This window comes from Passer domesticus, chromosome 3, assembly GCF_036417665.1.
Source record: "Passer domesticus isolate bPasDom1 chromosome 3, bPasDom1.hap1, whole genome shotgun sequence".
Classification (NCBI taxonomy): domain Eukaryota; kingdom Metazoa; phylum Chordata; class Aves; order Passeriformes; family Passeridae; genus Passer; species Passer domesticus.
This window is the reverse complement of record NC_087476.1, coordinates 102,086,076-102,106,317: the sequence shown is the minus strand read 5'-3', so window position 1 is coordinate 102,106,317 and position 20,242 is coordinate 102,086,076. Positions and strand designations below refer to the sequence as shown.

The following is a 20,242-nucleotide window of genomic DNA, read 5'->3' as shown; positions in this document are numbered from 1 at the left end:
AAAGCCACTACACTTAATTTTTTTTTAAATAAGGCCGTAGTATTCTTCACTTGCAGATTTCACATCACTTTTTAGTCTCTTAACTGACTGTAATTATCATATTTACATTCCTGAGGGGTTTACTCAAACGGTACCTCAGCTACATTTTGAAGACAATGGATTTGCACATATAAAACCAAAGGAAAATTAATTCTCTGAAAAAAAAAAAAAACAAAGAAAGGCCAGTGAGAGCTTTAATTGATGATGTGATCAGCAAAAAAAGATAAATAATTCATCTGAAACCAACAGGAGTAAAGACACAGAGAAAAACAAAACATAAGGGAAGATGAAGTGAGAATGACACAACTATCACAGGCTGTTAAACCTTGGTCATTGTAAACACCACACCTATGTTACCTTAGAGGTTCTTCAAGAAAGAACTCCAAGGTGTTGTAACACTACCCCAGGCACTGACAGTCAGTAGAGGCCTGTGAAGTGGTGCACATCCCTTCCATTCTGCACAGCACAGGATTTGCTTTGACCTCAGGAAATCATGTTGGTGCTGGACATGGAAAATACAATTTCATTCCAGGATAATTAAAAGCATTTAGGAGGTGGCTGGCCTAGAGGAGACATAATGTGATTTAACCTGGAATTCTACCCAAAGTAGCTATAAACAAAAGGATGAAGTTATACAGAAAAATACTTTAGCAGAAAGCTCATAAAAAATTAGTATTTTATACCAGTCTAATGTTAAAACACCATTGAGGGTAATGCTAAAGAATTGCTTGGGGTGTGATTGCTTTTAAGGACATTTGTTAACTGTCTATATCTAAATTGTAGTACACCTAACTCTACTATTCTTATTGTTGTGGTTGTTGTTATTTCTGACCTTTTACAATCTTTCTTTCTGCATGATTATTTTTTAAAAGAAGACTATTTTCTTGAGCTGTTTCTCTTCTCCTGACCATGAGACAAGTGGCCCACTTTTCCATTCAGCAGGAAGAAATGCATCATTACAACTCAAGTGAAAATTATGAAGATATTTCATAAGCAGTAGTCACTACTTGGATCACTGCAGCAATCTGAAGAGTTTGGGCTCCTAATTAAAGTAATCCAGACTCCAATAGCTATGTATGGTACAAATGTGTGGTAAAAAGTTCTTTCTTCAAACAGATTTACAAATGAAATTTGCAGAGTATCTGTGACCTACATCCATTAGTTGGGTAAAGTATCATAATTTTTGAAAGATGAAAGGCTTTTTCTACTTTTTCTGATAAAGTTTTCACACTTGTTATAAAACAAAGATGAGGAAATGAGAAGGGAGGGAAGGATTGCATAAGTGAGGTTCAGGCTCAGACTCCCAGGAGACTCAAAAAGCTGAAGAATCCTCTCTTCTCTCATACTCAGAGAATATTTAATCCTGTTGTGTGAAGTGCAAGGACTTTGTGTGATAACCTGATTTCAGAGACTCTCCTGAGAAGTGATCCCCCTCAAACAACAGAAAACCTAAAGTTGATACTTCAAAACACTGAATAAGGGCCCTAATATGTTCCTAAAGGAAAAGAAAAGGAGAAAGTGGTCATCACTCCAGTTTTACAGAAAAATTGCTGGAGGCACCTGCCTCCCTTGGCAGAATCTGGGGCAGGAATTTGTGCAGATGGAGAATCGGATTTAGGACATATTCTGGTCCTCAGTGTTTCACTGTCAGATGGAGTAGGCACCTTCCTGCTCAAGCATCTAACATGCTTGATCCCAGCTATACATATTGGTGGTATTAAAAGGCTTTTAGCTTTCTGCATGCCCCTGCAGACCTCTCTGCAAGGTATCTCAGATTCTGCAGCTCTGTGACTGAAGACTGTTCTCTGACATTCATCATTGATACATTTAAGCCCTTCAGGTCTCAGCTTCAGAGTTTAAACACAGTTTTTAAGCAAATTTGGCATGATAAAGTAAATCCTCCCTGAAAACAACTTTTCAGAGAAGGACCTGGAGAACAACGACCTGACCATATGCCAGTAATGTGTCCTTGCAGCAAAGAAGGCTGGCTGCATCCTACATTGCATGGGAATGAGAATTGCCAGCAAGTTGAGGGAGATGGTTTTTGCTTAGAGGGAGGGGTTTGTTCCTCTCTATTCATTCCTGGTGACAAAAATCTAGAGCTGTGAGTCCAGTTTCGTATTTCCTACCATTCGAAAGGGCCTGTCTACGGCCCGTATAGTTATCTATTTTAAAACAAGTTCCACTTTGCCAACAGGTAATAAAACCTAAGTTTTTCAATTCTAGATAACAAATGTTAAAGAAGGATGAAAAATGGAATTATGCTGCTCTGCAAACAGAAGTATGCTCTTCTCTGAGGCTAGACTTAACAGCACTACGGAAAAAAATGCTTTGGTTAAAAAAGATGTAGATACAACCAAAGCACTAAAAACATACCTCCTAAGGCAGAAAAAGCTGCATTAATTCAATGATTGGCTAAGAAATCTGAAAAACTCTTCTATCACTGCAAAGGACACCGCTTTCCATGAAAATGGCTGCAGTTCCAATCTATATGAAATCTTTCAGATAAAGTAAATCCTCAACCATTTCAAATTTCTTTTATAGAAGTTCAAAAACATTGACATAAGTAGAAAGTCAAATCTGAATGACCCTGAAGGGAAGTTACTATTATGCATTTATCTTGACTCCAGTTACTAGTCCTCATTTTACTGCATCTTGAGTCCAATATTTACCTTTATATATGATCAGATGTTACAAGCATTTACTTAAAAGCAAATTATTTGATTATAAGACATACTGTGAGATTTTAAGCAAGTGAATTGCTGCTGACATAAGCCACTCAGGCACAAATGTTTGTAAGTTTAAAAAATATTTTGCATTTTACCTTCTGCCTCTTTTTAATCTCCCTTACCTAAGACAAATGTGCCAAGTCGATGCAGGACAGAGCAATAACCTCAAAATGTAATTATCATTTCATAGGTCAAGACATATGTCTACTGAAACATCAAGTTTGTTATTCCCTGAGTCAGCTGATAAAGCACAAGCAATGACATTACTTCCTTATAAGCAATTTTAGGAAGATCTAAGAGACAGGGTTTGCCTTCTGAAATTTTGAATGTAGTAGCATAAACTGATTTCAATAGATTATTCACCTGATTAAAGCAGATCCAAATATTCAGGAGGCTTTAGGTGGCCTCCAAGTAGGAGGAAGTAGGAAATATGATTATCATTAAAAATAGTAAAACAGAAGAAATAGTAAGTCTTTTTAGATCACTTGCTATTAAAACAGACAGGTGCTGGAGTTCAGGATCCCTAAAAGCTTTTACAAAAAGACTGCAAACTATTTTAGCATAAACTTTTGGCAAATGGCAAAAAGTAGTATCTGAGACACAGAATACAAAATAATTTCTATTCAAGTGACAGTCTTACACAATAAATAACAGACACAATCTCTTTGTTGATGACCATATGAATGTTATTTGATGACCATATAATGTTATTCATTACATATGAATGTAATTAGCAGGCAGTGTCCAAAGTTGTTTATAAATAACAAGCTGTTTAAAACATCAAGAAAATAAACTTTTTGGTGAAGTGCCCACATGGCATTTTAATAGTACTGTAATAGTACTCTACAGAAACCACTAAATTAATGTATTTTAAAACCTCAACAAGGGTTATGAAGAACTCTTTTACACAATAATATTTTTACACAATATTCACTACATATAAAATGCTGCCATTGCCTCCTTCTTTACAGTAATATATAATCAGGAAAGATAACAAGTTGTAGATGACATAAACCAGTGTTGGCTCCACAAGTATATCAGACTATATATATATCTATGTACTATCTTTTATCTATATATAAAAAGGGGAAAGCCCAGTCGATCTGAAAAATAAAGAAGGCAAATGTGGGGATTTGCCTAAATAAATCTGGGTGCCCAAAGAAGAATCACTTCTTTCAAGCACTAAAATCATTAGGAATGTCAGCAGCGGTCCATGAGTAAAGTGACAGAGATCACAGATGCAGCAGACACTGAAAGTTTGCTTTATTTTCTTTCTTCTCTCATCATTTCATGGACAAAAAGGGCATCATTGGAATGCCACAACCAGCAGTAGCAGCAGTTTCTTTTGTATTTGGCAGGTATGAAGTGATCATAGAGAACAAAACAGTCTGGCTTTTAACCCATACTTACCTTTCTGGCTTAAAATCTCTCCAAGCATTTCACACCAAGTTCAAGTAAATGACACTTGCTCTACAACCTGGGCTGATATTCTAAGGACTTGGGACCAAATCATCCAGATATAGTTCCACTGGACATGATTAATAAGGGTGTATCACTGTGCATATTCTGCATTTCAAGATTAGGCATATTCACATAAGCACCTACAAATGTCTAATATTCTTATGATGACACTTGTAAAGCACTGAATGCACCAGTTGCACACAGTTTCCTCACTGAAGATCCTTTGAGCTATGACACTGACAATACTTCAGGATATCTGCTACAGCTGTTTTGCTCTGAGTTGGTCCCACTGTGCTCCCACTGAAGCCCTCACAACAGTATGAATTAATAACAAAACAATAACAATAATAATAAAAACATTAAAAATTAGCACCACTGGCTGAAGTGCAAATGACCAAAACTTGTTATCAAAAGTCAGACAACTTGAGTAGTTTACCTAGAAGCCAAAATTGCCAGAATAAGTTATTGTAAAACTTCAGGATATCGAGGCATTCTGTGTTTCCCAGTACAGGTGAGACATGAACATACTGGAGAGCCCAGTGAAAGACTGAAATGATTAATCACTGAAGTGATTAAGGGTCTGGGGCAGCTCTCCTGTGAGGAAAGGCTGAGAGCTGCAACTGGCTGTTGCAGGGAAGGCTCAAGAGGGATCTCATCACTGTGTACAAATACCTGAAGAAAGGCTGTAAAGACAGAGTCAGGCACTTCCCAGAGACAGGATCAGAGGCAGTGGACACAAACAGAAACACAGAAGGTTCCAACAGAACATCAGGAAACATTTTTTAATGTTTAGGATGACTGAGGACTCCATGGTTGGACAGGGTCAGAGGAACTAACATTGTCTACCTGGATTTTAGCAAAGTGCCTGACACTGTCCCACATGACATCCTTGCTTCTAAACTGGGAAGACATGAATTCGATAAATGGACTACTCAGTGGATAAAGAACTGGCTGGATGGCAGCACACAAGGAGTTGTGGTCAATGGCTCATTGTCCACAAGTGGTGTCCTTCAGAGGTTGGTACTGGGGCCAACGCTGTTCAATATCTTTGCTGGTGACATGGACAGTAGGATTGAGTGCAGCCTTAAAGTTTGCTGGTGACACCAGGCAGTGTGGGGCAGTTGGCACATTGGAGGGAAGGGCCACCATCCAAAGGGACTTGGACAGGCTTGGCAGGTGGACCAATACAAACCTGATGAAGTTCAACCAAGTAAAGCACAAGGCCCTACATGATGATGGCAATGCCAGACACACTTACAGGCTGGGTGGACAAGTGATGGAGAGCAGCCCTGTGGAGAGAGACTTGGCCCTGATGGTTGCTGAATAACTCAACATGAGCCAGCAGTGTGTGCTCACAGCCCAGAAAGCCAATGGAACCCTGGGCTACATCCAAAGCAGCGTGGCCAGCAGGGCAAGGTGGATAATCCTGCCCCTCTACTCTTCTCTGCTCTTGTGAGACCCTGTCCCGAGTGCTGCATCCAGCTCAGGGGCTCCCAACATAAGGACATGGGACTATAGGATAGTCTTATGATAGGAGGACTGGAACACCTCCCCTGTGAAGATGGACTGAGAGAGTTGGGGCTGTTCATCCTGGAGAAGAGAATGTTGCACAGACACGTCACAACAAATCTCCAGTGTGTGAAGGAAGCCTACAGGGAAGCTGGACAGGGACTCTTCATCCGAAATTGTGGGGTAGGACAAGGAGTAACAAGCAAAAATAGAAATAGGGGAAATTTAGGTCAGATATTAGGAAGAAATTTTTCACTGCAAGGGTGGTGAGACACTGGAACAGATTGTCCAGGCAGGCTGTGGATGCCCCAAGCCTGGCACTGTTCGAGGCCAGGTTGGGTAAGGCCCTAAGCAACTTGGTCTAGTGTGAGGTCTCCCTGCCCATGGCAGGGGGAGTTGGGACTAGATGATCTTTAAAGTCTATTCGAACCCCTTAATGTTCTATGGTTCTATGATTCTATGATATTATGATTAAAACTACTTAGCTCTTGATCTGCTCATTCTCCAGGGTCAAAATTGATTTTGCATGTGGTCATTTGAGGAATGATAGGACTGATAACTTTGAATCCCCTGCTTTCATCCATGGTCAAAGCACTATTCATGGACTGCAAAGACAAAAGGGATCTTTACAGTTCTTTCAGAACAGTCACCCAGAGAAATGCAGAGGAAAGCCCAGCAAACCAGTCTAATACCAGCAATGAGTCCATGAAAACAAAGTCCTCTGGGGGCCTGTTCGGGGAGGGGGGGAGAAGCTAAGGGGAGTGTCCCAAAAGATGCTGGCATAAATGAGAAATGCTCCCCCGTATTTATTTAGTACACCTCCTTGTGTGCCACTCCCTGTATTCATTTCCTCTTCTGCTTTAGTTACTAGCATCCAGTGCCACCCTGAGTCCAAGGATAATGGGAAGGCAAAATAACAGTTTTCTTCATGAGCATAAATGTTGGAGGTCTGAATAAGAGAGAAATGGAAATCCAAATATTTCTTCTAATCATTTTTATCAATCCTAACAAGTCATAAAGAACACTTCTAATTCAGTCTTTCCAATCAGAATCTCATTGATCTTTATGCTGTCAGTCAGCATAAAAGTAATACTGGGTGGAACATATCTGCTGAGACAGAGATACTAATTTATAAAGTAGTGACCTTACCTCCTCTTATAATCACTGAAGTGAAACAAGCACTTTTGGATTCCATTTCATCTTGAAAAGGATGTCCAAAAAAAGTCAGATTAATCTTATCCTAAAAGTACTTATTTCTTTCCACAATGCTTAAAGAGAGCTGATGGCAGCCAATGTAGGCAGACACTTTCATGAAGACAAATGTCAGACGGTGATGCTGATTTATTTACAAAGACAGTACTGCACTGACCTGATACAAAGGTTGCAGATGAAGTAGATTTTCACTACCATTTGAAATTCTTCTGCTGTTTACAGGCCTCTATGTCAACATAACTAAGAACCAGGCATCTCAGCAGCAACATGCCCTCCCAAGCAGGCATCCAGAGGGGGCAGAATGGAAAAAGAAATAGTGACAGCTGCCCCTGCCTTGCTTAGTCTGCTAGAGGACATTTTAGGTCTGTTAGCAAGGGATGCCACTAGTTTTTAGCATTGTTGCACTTTCAGTTATGGGGAGCTGCTGCAATGCCTGACTCAGAAGATCCCTGGCTAAACCATGTTTCTTGCAGATACTATGATATGTCATCTTTCTTCAACAGCTGCCTCACCCCTTGAGCAGACTTTTACTGGTGGGATAGTATTAGGCACTCCTAATTCTGTCATCCAGTAGGATCACAGACAACAGTGAAAGAAAAATATTACTGAAAATCATGTGGATAAAGGATCAGGACCTGGACATTCATCATGCCACAGTAATTTACAGAGTTGATATAAAACTGGTAATAAAACCACCCCTGTTGGGGCAAGGTCTGTTTGCCCCAAAGTGTAAATTTTCTTCTTGACTATGATTTCCACAGGAATAAAGGTCATAAGACGTGAGTTTGAGTATCTCTGTGAAATAGCCCTATTTGAGGATACTTTCTTCCTCCCCTTCCGTGGCTTTTCAGCATTTCTGGGCACTAATATTCTCAGAGGAAAAAAAACGAATGTTGGCTCAGAAGAGCTATTTCAGTGCCCTCCAGTATCCAGTACCCTTCACCATGCCCCAAAGATGTACAGCCCTTATAAGCACAGAGAGGATCAATCTGAATTTTTACTGAAAGGCAGTCTGCTGGCTCTGGCTGAAAAAAAAAATAAAAAATAAAAGCAGACTGATCACCAAAATCAAACAACTTTTCTGGAGCTGCAGAGAAAACAAAGAAATGGCACAGCAGAAAACACAGAATCAACCTTTTCAGGTCAACCTACAGGCCACTGCTAAGTAAATAGATTTTGAGAATGGAAATCTTTTTTACAAGTAAATCATCACATATTCAACATAAACACACTGAGATATCTTTATTTTTTTCACCTCTATTCAGAACTACTCCCCACTAAGGATATAATGTCTGTGGTGCTCCAAAAGTCACAGATTTCTCTAATTATCTTCAATTCATGTTTGCTAGAATCTCAAAAAAAATCTGTGACATTGAAAGACATTATGGAAAGATACTATTTCAATAATTGGAAGGATCATGGGAACATTATTATAGTCATTTCAGAGGAACAGAGCACAAAATAATGGTGTTGGGATATGGAGGCGGGTAGTTTTTCATTCACCCTTTTTCTTCACACAGCAATAACCAGCATAAGATCAAAAATATAAAATCTTTCCCTCCTCTACACACCAATAACACATGTCTCATGAATCATTTTTGCAATGTCTGCTGGTCATGTTTAATTCTGTAATCACTTCCATTTTATTTTACTTTTTCAAAGCAGGAAACATCTGCTTGTTTCATACATTGCAGTCTATGCATTAAGTCCCCAGGAAAATAAAATTCTAAGCCCCTCCAAAGTAAACAGGAAAAAATGCACTTATTTCTCTGAAGGCCAGAACTTCATCTCAAATCTTTGGGTTTCAGCTTAATTTTCAAGGTTTAAAGCCTTCCCTGCTCTTGGGAAGACCCAAAACCATAGTTTCCTTCATCCTTAGCCATTAGCTTTCACATGACTTATGCTAAAAGAGCTCACAGCTGCCTTGATTCAGTTTTTAAGTATTCTTCATGCAGGTAAATGCAACATGAATCTGGAATCAAAGCCAAATCTGTTTTCAGTGTTAGTTACTGCTTTTCATCATTTTTAAAGCATCAATAAGCATATATACTCTCTATCCAAAACAAAAAATATCAGATAACAGCATATAGAAAGAGATCAGTTCTAGGCAAGAGATTTTGATTGGTGCTAAGTCTTGGAGTTACAACATTATATCCCTGCTGTTTGATGTACTGGTTCACCTTTTACCTTGCTTGACCTATCCCCATGTGCTCCCTTGCCCCTCTCCTTTACACAGGTGTATAAAAGCTACCCAGTCCTAATGATATAAATTGTGCTGGTTTATGTGTTATGCCAGCAAGCCTGTGTGGCTTCATTTTCCTCCAAATAAGGACAAGCCACCTTTTTTATGTGCACTCTTTTTATAAAAGTGGTAATTCTGAAAAACAAAACATACAGTATCGCTTTGAGTTAAACATGTCACAGTATGTATTAAAAGCCCATCTACATTGGAAGGTGCTTTCTTTGTGGCATACAGAAGGAAAATATTTGTTTGGATTTAATTATGAAATAATTTACACATTTGCCCTTATTTTATATGTTGCTTTTAGTGTACAACAATTTCTTTACTCAGGAGAGTTCTTAATGTTCCCAAATGGCCAGGAAATAAAATTAAATGTTCAAAGATTTTGCCATCTGGTGGTTGCAGATATCACACTTTTGATGCTGAATTTTGGTTGCCAGACCCAAATGCGCAGAAAGCAATTAAAATTATTTACTTTGGTCATGCAGGAGATGAGAAAAAAAGGCTCAGTGTGCAATGTGACAGATGTGAGCTCTTGGAAACACGAGAACTTCAAAACCTATTATGCAGGGAGATATGGTAAGCACTGCGGACTTACAGAATATTCAGAAAATCTTTTGGATCAGTGCTACAAACATTATGTCCAGAGAAAACCTCCCTTACCTGAGAAAATTCTTTTATACCAGCTTACTCCAGTGCCAGCCAAGAAGACAAAGGATGAAGCAATATCTCTCCTCAAAGCACGTACACAAAGCTAAAAACTAGAAATCTGACAAACGTGCACCTGCAATTTCCCAGAATTCTGCAGAACCAAAGTCTTACTAACCTAGAAAGTAGGACAACTATTTCCAAGGTTTTTTTTTCTTTTCCATTGTTATTATGTAATGCTGTGTTCTAGAGGATGAATATGCCACCTTTTGAAATCCAGTTTAAAATCCCCTATTTCACTTACTTCTTGCCCCAAAAGGGCTGCAGAACTGAAGCAAATACTGCATTTGCAGGTGTCCCATTTCCCTTGATTAGGCTACTAGCCTTCCCTATCAGAGCTCTCTAATTCTCATGGAATCTTGGAATTCTCCATCATTATCCTTTAATCACATGACCTAACATTCCCAACCTCTGATGTGTTTCTCACAGCAATATGATTAATCTTTGCATAAAGCACATAAGACCATTATCAATGGAACATCTTTTTTTGGAAAGAGAATCCTCAGCCTCCCCATCAGCCTTCTTACAAAAAATTTTTCTGACACAAACATCTTTTTGGCACTTTCTTGTTCTTGTGAAAGAGCAGAATAAACTCAGTGGATGATATTTAAGTGACTTTTATTCCAGTGGTCTCTATGGTGGGCTTTACATTTTCAAATTACAGTTGCTGTCTGCATAAATATTTTAATTTCACCAATATTTATATAAGAATACAAGAAACAACAGTATTCCTCTTTCCTGAGAGGTACTAGCTCATAGAAAGCACATGACTGACAGCACATAGCAAACATTACTTTATCCTGTGCCTGTTGATGTGCCTCTCCTCAAACCCTTAGCATTGTTGCACAGCCACAAACCACAGACTACAGTGAAAAGGCAAACATCATCCTGAATTTCTCACAGACACTTAGCAAACTGGAAACATTATTTACTCCTGCTAGAGTGGGAAATCACAGGCACTTGGTGCCAAGGAACTGAAAGCAAGTACAGTGACAAACAAAGCAAACAAGGCATACAGAAAGAGATCTGTGTATCCATTTCAGATCTGGGGTCTGTTGCTGTCTGTAGTAGCTCCTATGCTGCATATGCATGAACACACTTATGAAACCATAAGCCAAAATTAACTAAAAGGAACAACTTTAAACAATGCCACAGGCAGCTTCTGACTGCTAGCAAGCCTCCACCAGGCTCACTGACGCTGGTCTCCTGCAAGACAGTGTTTCAGACAGCCATTATGCTGCACTGGTGGGAAATTGCAGATTAATATTGCTCTGAGACACATGGTCCTATCAGCCAACTCACTCTGAACCTCTGTACCATAGGCACTGGCTATTGGAGAGGTCAGGTCTGCTCTGTCCCCTTGCACAGAGGCATTTAAAGAGCTTGCATGACTCTCCAAAATGAGATGCTTGGATACTGTGCAAGTTTAGGATATTTTATATCAACAAGGATCCTAAGACCTTTTGAAAGTGATGTAAACTCTGAAGCCTTTGTTGACAGAGATTTCTGGGCACTGTGGTTCACACATCTGCTTCCAGGGGTAAGCCAGGCATACCCAGTTTATCTTCTTACTTTAACAGATAAGGAGAGCTTGTACACTGCAGAATGCAAACATGCTTTGAGCTCAAACAACTTCAGGCTGACAGTACAGCTACTACTGTTTCATCTTTGTACAATCTTCCCTGGCTAGTTTGACCATCTGTAATTTTTATTGAAAAACACCATTAAATTTACTTTATTAAACATATTTATTAGAAAATCCTTTTTTTCCCCCTTCTACTCTACTGCCAAATTTTCTCTGTTGGTCCAACTTTGAAGCACTAGTCCTTCAGCTGGCAGCTTTTTATTATAGCTACATGTAATTTGACACTTGAAATTGTAATTTGAAAGGCCAGGAAATCCCTCCTATTCTCAGTATAATGTTTGCTGTCATGGAACTATGCATTATTAATATAATAGGAATAGGCAAACATGACACTGCAGGAACATTGGCACAACGTCAATTAAAATACACAGTAAAGGTTGTCCTTTACAAAATGTTTAGGCTGTTAAAGGGGACTTGGCAGAGCTGAGCTGCCAGACAAGTGCCTGAGACCATATTGGTTTTCAATCCAGAAAAGTCAAGAACTAATCCTATTCCTTCTTCCCACCAATCTCCTCAGAAGACGCTGTGACTGTCCAGTGGTTATCACTTACTCTCTCCATCTTTTGGCCACTCCTGGAAATGTTTAAACTATAACTGAGGAGGAACATCTTTTTCCAGCCAATCAATAACCTTCCCTCTTCATCATTTCCACCAGAGTTTACATGCTTCTTTTTCTGTTGTTTCTGCTACTTCTGTTATTTCTGGAGTATTCCCACTTTGTCTAGTCGGTGTCTGACATTACCATCAAAGAAACCCAGCAAGGAAACAAGTATATATAAGTACCTCAATCAATAAAGGCTATTCTACTCTGTTCTAACTAAAAATATAAATAAAAAATAGTTGTACTAGGATAAATCCAGAAAATTCTATCCAGAAAATCACAAAATTCAGATAACTGCAAGAGTGGATCACAATGAGGAAATTAGACCAGAAAGGCTTAGTCTGATCTCTATGCCTAAGTAAGCAAGTCCCTCAGGATATCCTGAAGTGTATTTTATACACTTGATAAATGTCTGCCTGTCAATATTTGTATGTGTTGCAATTAAGGCTTGTAGAACTGTAATGTCACTCTTCCACAGAAAATAAATACACTACAAGCAAACTCTGATCAAAAATCTACAATATATTGTTAATCTACCTACAAGAATACGTAGATAATATGTGTAAAATTATAAATATAAAATGTGCAAACAATTGTTCTTGCTAGAACTGGCTGACAGCATAAATCCTTCCCTTTTCTTTGTTTCACCCACCCTCAGCATCCTGATTTGGAAGTGTTTGAGTGTTCAACTTCAATGTCCTGAAAAGCTCTCTGGAAAGTAAGTGCTGACTTGAGCATGTTGGCAGGGGCCCAAATGACAAAGGAAGTTGATCTTTCTAGGAGAACGTATTTTCAAACAGTTTCTGTCTTGTTTTTTCAGCACCCTCTAAGCCATGATATCACAATGCAGTATTATGTAAATGCTGGAAGCAAAGATTTCTTGTTAAACCTGCACACCACTGGTTATAATGGGATTTTAACTCAACTATTTTGTCTAGAACTACTGGATTATAACAAAAATGATAATGCTGCTAATGGCAGAGAGGACAGTGACAATGTGACAGTTTCCATTGACCTTTACAGATAATGTAAAACTACAAAAGGGCATTGTAAATGTTATGCCTTCAACATCTTTATCTACAGCTGAAACCAGGCTAAAGAAATCAAACATTTTTTTATATAATTGTGCAAATACTAGAGTCTTTCTATCAACACATAGATAGAAAACTGATTTCATTATCCCTTGATGAGGCCAGTTGGATAATTTGGGGTTAACCAAGGCAGTAAGTTTCTTATATCAATGCAAATTTTAATTGCAGACTGAATAATTACAAAACCCTCACTAGAAAAAATGAAAAATAGACTTCTTATAAAAAGTCCCTCAGTTTTGCAGTCCATTTTTGCACTAGTTAATTGGTTTACTATTTAGATGGTTGGGTGAAATTTTATTGTTGAATTACAACACATAGTAATAATTGTAAGGATTTTTCCCAAATGAGAAAATAAACTTTTTAAAAAAAGTAATTTATTTTATTTTATGTGGTTCTTCCAGATAACTAATTTGAAAATTATTAATTCTCACTGAAGACCTTCAAAATTATAATGATAGATACTCTTTGCAGGAAGATCAGCTACTACAGGCAGAGTAGACATGGAATTCATCCATCATTTCCTCCCTGAAGAGGGTAATTCAGCTGGAAGCATCCAGTCCCCTACAGTCATGCCTATCAGATGAATCAGATTAAAAATTAAGTGGATGGATAAAAATAAATTACATCTAAATCAATTACATAAAGTAATACCTTTGACAAGGGAATGAGAAAACAACAGCTTTTTTTTTTTTTTTTTTTTTTTTTGCTGAACCCAGAGAAAGGTTGAGGTGATTATTTTTTGGTAAACTTTTGTCCCAAAAGTTCTGCAAACCAAGATGATTTGACTGAAATATTTCATCTACAATGATCAAATTTTGTAGTAGTTTAAAGGATGGTACAGACGTGAAATGCACTTTTACCTTTGGGCTTGAAATATAGATGAACGAACATTTCATCCTACATACATTTTTGTGGGCTCACATGCTACTGCTGTGAATATCTTCTTCATTCAGGAATTTGATACATCCACATTTAGTTGAAAACCACAAGGTTAGAATCTGTGCAATCCCCTAAATTTCACTCTATTAATAGAAGCCCATGCTATGTATATTTAGAAACACTTAAGCTGTTTGACAATTAGTTAAACTCAATGACAGATTAATTTATTGATCAGCAAATGATTGCTAGGAAAGAGTTTATGATGATGCAATTTTACCCTGAATTTTCATTGTAAGACTTGTTTTCAAAGCTAAATATTTGAAATTCTTCAAAAATTTTCCCACTCCTGCAGGAATTTGTTACACCACTATAAATAAATCCTCTGATCATGAATAGAAATAAGAAGCTGCTACTCATGTTGACATAGCAAAAATATGGATTGTCATAAATTACCATCTTACCTAATTTAAGATGGAAAGATACCAGGCAATTCCAGGAAAGGATGACATTAGCACAGATGAAGTTGCTGAACAAAACCTCAGAGGGTAGGAAAAGATACTGTAAAGAGATATTAAATAAGTTAGACAGAAAAGCAGAAAAATCTCTTTCAGAAGAAAAATTTCAAAGCAGTTCTAAAAGTACACTAATTAAAGTGCTGCAAGGCTGTTATACAATATTAATACAAGTTTTAGTTTTAAAACCAATGATTTTTTTTACTACATAATGTCTAATCTAAATCTTAAACCCATATAACTGCAGATTTTAAATATTCTTAGTCACCAAAATAATACAAATGCTATGAGTAGAAGCAACAAAATTATTGTTCTTGATCATGGCAACTATTTAAAGTTCTCCAGCTCCTTTATTTATTGGTTTTTAGATGAGATTTGGGATCCAACAAAGAGAATTCAGTAATGTTTTGGAGCTTTTCCCCAAAATAAAACTTAGAGCTAATGAGCACTAGGCATTTACTGTCTTACAGGACCTAGACAGAAATAACAACATTGAGTAGGCTAATAATTTCTCTTTTGCTGCTCCTCTGGTCTCAAAATTAGCAATAGACAGGTCCTTACCATGCCTAAAATGAAAGGATCACACTAAGATTTCACCTGAAAGTCTGTCCTTCCTCTTTCTAGAAGAAGGACATAGTCTGACTGAAAAAAAATACTTGAATGAGAATGACTCGTTAATACCTTCAATTAATACTAGAATCATTTGCAGAGGGTACAGAGATATTGCATATTAGGTTATATATTATAAGGTTATTTAATGTAATGGAAAGAAATGCCTTTGCCACTTCCAAAGCAGGCTATTGCAGTTCAGTCACATGCAGAGATAGAAGAGCATTTTCTTTTTTTAGACCACTACTTTTAGACCATTCACAAGTAGAAGATTTTAGTGTCTGCTCCATTAAAGCATCTGCATCTGATTTTTTTTTTGTTCCTTTCCCTTTTTAAGCTCTCTGAGTTCATTTCTCAGGATCTGATCTTGAAGAAGCACCAGAAAATCTACCTCTACCGTGTCTGAAAACTTGAACACCAGATTCAGAGTGAGTTTTCTTAAGGCCGCAAGCCCATTTCCTTGTGTATGTGTCTCACTAGGTACAAGATGGGAGGCTGGTCCTAGGTGGGTACCCTTTCTGCTAAGTTAAACAACTGACTAGGAGGTATGCAACAATTTCCTATTATTTGGAGGATAACACAGTAATAATGTTGCCAACAGCAAGAAAATTATATCAATAATTACATGTTTCCTTGGGTTTGGAGTTCAGTGAAAAAACAGAAATTTCTTTGTGGGTTTCTATGATAGATCATGATACCACTACCACATTAAAGCAATTTTAAGTAATTTCTTGACACACTTTATGAACTACAAAGTTTTCTTTCTGAATTCATTGACTCTACAAAGGTTTTTTTACGAACACACTTAGTAATTTATTTGCTTTTCTGGTTTTATCCATTTAATTTCATTAATCTTCCAACCAGGGCAAAGGTAAGGATTCACGAGTCTCATTTCCAAAAGCAAAATTATTGACTGACTTTTTCTAGATGGCATTAATCATGTCATCTTAAACCCTTAAATGTTAATACAAATGCTCTTATTTTACTCAAATAGACAAAGGCTTGAATTAAGGTGTCAAATTTTTGATAAGTTTTCAAAAAATTACCCTCTAATATTTTAATAATATTTCCACAATTTATACCTACTTGCAAAACCATACTACAAAGCAAAAAAAAAAGTTATTCACAGAGGAAAGTATTTGCCATATTAAGGAAAATTTTTGAAGTTAGGAATAAATAGCAGGTGTTTTTCTGCTATGGTGACATTATACACTGCTGTAAGTAGCATTGATGATGTTGGAACATTTATAAAAAATAAAAGTAATTAGATCCTTAGTACTTACAAATGGAGTTAATACCACTCATTTCTTTAAGATCTAAGGATGTCTTGAAATATAAGCTTTCTCAGAACAAAGAGAATTTGCACTGACTAGACACTCTAAGACATGTTTTACTAAAAAACTAGTGAATATGAATACTTTTAATCAAAAAAAGGTGCTTCCAAGATGGAAAGTTTCTCTTTGAAGATAGTTGAAATCTGGAAAATGAGTCTGCAAGACTTATGCCGTTCCCCAAAAACACATGGAATTTTTTTATCCCCAACAGTTCTCTCAATTTCTTTCTCTTTTCCCATTACTTTGTTCATGCCTCTGTTTCTGAATGTGGTCTACCATCAATTTTCACATTATGTTTTGATAATTAATGGCAGTGGGACATCTCAGGCTATCCGTAGACCTTACACCATGTAGCTTCACATATCTCACAATGTATTGCAAATAGAAGCATGTCTTTAGATATCAAATCTAGGGTGCACAGAGATTTGCAAATGTTGTCCAAGATCTCAGAAGGACCCATCACTGAGTTAGGTGTAAAACCTCTGGTCTTTCATTCTCAGCCTCCTGTTGATGTGTCAGGTCTCTGTTGTTTTCGTTATCGCACAAACCGCTACAGCCTGATCCAAAAGAATCCTGGGATCCCTTTTCTAATTCTGGTAGCAAAAGGAACATGGAAGTAGTCCTCCAAGGCTTACATTATAGCCTGGTATAATGGGTATTCAACTATGCAGCCCCCATTGGTATTAATAAAACTGGTATGGCTGAAAATCTGCACTTAACTCCACAATTTCATTGGATCCTATTTTTCAGCATTTATTTAGCTGGTACCAGGACACTGCTGACATCAAAATAGTGCAGTGGTAACAAAGAGGAAAAGCTGACATATTCACACCCTTATTGATGAGGTTTTTTTGATGGTATGGAAGTGACAGTGTACAATGTCAGCCTTCTGAAAAGCAGTTTATTTGCAGCCTGAATATTGAGCACCTTATAGCTTCACAGCTCCCGGCTGATCAGATCCCGTTACTCATCAGCCAGAACTTGATCCTTTTGAAATCAAAGGCAGCTTTAGTATTGAATTTAATGGGGCAATCAGGGTGAGTTAAAGGAAAAGTAAATATAGCAGAGATAGAGCAAATATTTTTTAAAAGCACCTCACAAAAAATGCTCTTTTGCATGTTCACTGACAGACTACAGATCTCACAGGGATTTGAAAACAGCCTGCAGAAAACAGCTTTAATTCCTACTGTCTGAACACAGAAGAAGGACTACAGAGAGACAGGAAAGTATGTTAAAAAGGGTTCTTGGGGAAATTATGGATTTTTCTCTACATTGGAGAATTAAGAATAAAATTAACTGTGAGGCAAAAATTGAGGTTCTTGGAACTGTGGGTGAGTTCGCAAGAAAATGCATATTATTTATGTGATAAAAGGTAAATTTTTCATTTCAAGATGATTTTTTGAATTTATAATTTCATCCATTTAAAATGTTTCTGAATCTTTTAAAACCTGAGTTAAATGCCAAAATGAAAGCTCATTTTATTAAGAAAAACATTCACTGCATATTGAGGAAATAAAAAGAAGGGGAGCACACTGTTTGTTTATTTGGGTTTCTCAGAGATCATTTTGGTAGGAAAGTATAGTGTTTCCTAATATAACATCTGGTATATTTGGAAACATTGAGCCTTTATTGGCACAAGATCTCTCCATTGGGCTTTAGAATTTTGGGGGAAAGGGGACCAGATTTTTACTGATGTGAAAGAGTTGTTCACAAATAATAATTTCAAACGCACTCCAATGTCAAAAAAACTACATTTCTTTTGTCAAATTAGATGGAATTTCTCACCATTCTGTATTCAATAGCACATTTCTTACTTCCAGTTCCTTTTCTTTTTCCTGGTTCTTTATCATGAAAAAAAGGCAGTTCTTGTACAAACTGACCCTCTATTTAAAAACACGTCAGGTGTCCTAGAAGGCCATTTTGTGGCATACAAAATATCTATTCCTGCATAGAGCATACTAAAGCCTTGAGATCAGAAGACAATTTTAAAAACCTTCTTCTACCACATATCTTCAGTCCCTCGCACTGTGGCTGAGTCCAGGAACCTCATTAGCACTATCCGACAGAAGGAAACTCCTTCAAGATTTTCTTCTTTCCAGATATTAATCTAATTTCCACTTGCTAGCAAGGGATGATGAGAATTCACTGACCTAAAAGAGTGAGTAGTTACAAGGTAAAAACATAAAATGCATAGTCGCTGCTTCATCTCAAATACATTTCTTCTCATGCATTTCATTGCTCATTTTAAACCCCACTTTTCTGGACTAATATAACAAATAGTCTTGGCTTTCCACATGGGGTATAATGTACTCTGAGTTAACAATACATATAATCTTTTCCTTACCCCAGTAGAGTTTCGGAATGATTTCGTGCCATGAGGAACTTCTTGAATGCTAATTTCTGAGCAGTTGCCTTGACAGGTTGGAATAGGGAATCTTCTGCATTTATTTATTCTGTACTACATAGAGAGCTGCTGGACTACATAAATGCTTGACTGGTTGCAGCCGTATATCTTGCCTACAATGGACCTAATTTAAATTTCTCTTACATTGATTTAACTGCACTGAAATCAATAGAATTCCTCTTGATTTTCATTAGTGTAGTGTAAGAGACAGGGATTAGGCTCAGTAGGTTGAATGCAGAAACTTTTGTTGTTGTTTAAAAGAACTGCAAGTAAAGTCCAGTGAAAAGAATGTAATTAGTGTCATTCCAGGCTGACATTCTCTTTTGTTCTGTTCTCCATTTTTTTTTTGTTTCAGACCAGCCTATAGCTGAAGGTTATGGATCAGATTGTTTTGTAGTACTAAACAGCCAAAGAGAGGAAAGCAAGAAAAACTAACTGTAGAGGAACCCTGCAACTCTAGTGAAATTAGCTGAAATGAACAGTGCTAGGAACGTTAGAACTTACTTTCAGGAAGCTGGAAAAATACAGGAAATATAAAGCTTTCAGCTTCATGAAGACAAAAAAATGAAATTTGGACTTGTTGTAGAGAGGCAATCCAAATGTTTTAGATTTCTCCCTACCTCTGATTAAGGTTTATGTCTCATACTAAAATCAAATGTAACCAACACCTGTGTAAGATCACAAAAATTATGGCTTCAGATCTCAGGATGGAGGTAGTCTACAGGTGAAGATTAAAGATGCCAAATTATTAAGAAAGGCTATACTCTGTATAAGGCAGAAGAAATAAATTAATAAAGATGCTTTTGTACCTATTAATGTTGATTGTTGAATAGAAAAACTTTTCTCTAAGTTCCTGGAAATGTTTGAGAGCAAAGTATTCTAATTAGGCTACAGGGGGAAAAAAAAAATGAAACAAAATGCAAAACCACATAAACACAAACAAAAAAACTCCAAACTAGAAATACATCCAGAAAATACCATCTAATTTCTTACTCACTGCTGTTTGGCATCCCTTTGATTCTTGATTAGGAATTGAAACCAGCGCATTCCAGTATATATGCCAGTCTGTGCTCAATGCACAATGACTGTCTTTTTTGCTTTTCCTAAACTGGTAGACACATTTTGAAAATATCTCCAAGATTCTTGTCCAGCTGTAGTTTCCCTTAGAATACACCTTGCATTAACGAAGATGAAATTGCAACACTGTTCTTTTTGGCTTTGTACCTTCACACTCTCTTGCTGCCTTCATGCAACACCCAGAGGCATG

The 20,242-nt window shown here is 37.3% G+C and overlaps 1 long non-coding RNA gene across 1 annotated transcript in view; it reads right to left on the bottom strand.

The window, feature by feature from the left end:
- Nucleotides 1–20,242, bottom strand: part of LOC135297322 (uncharacterized) — a 476,053-nt gene that overhangs the window by 149,468 nt on the left and 306,343 nt on the right. Inside the window, exon 10 of the long non-coding RNA XR_010359348.1 lies at nt 14,578–14,674. This is a non-coding gene — a long non-coding RNA (uncharacterized LOC135297322). The remainder of the gene's footprint in view (nt 1–14,577; nt 14,675–20,242) is intronic.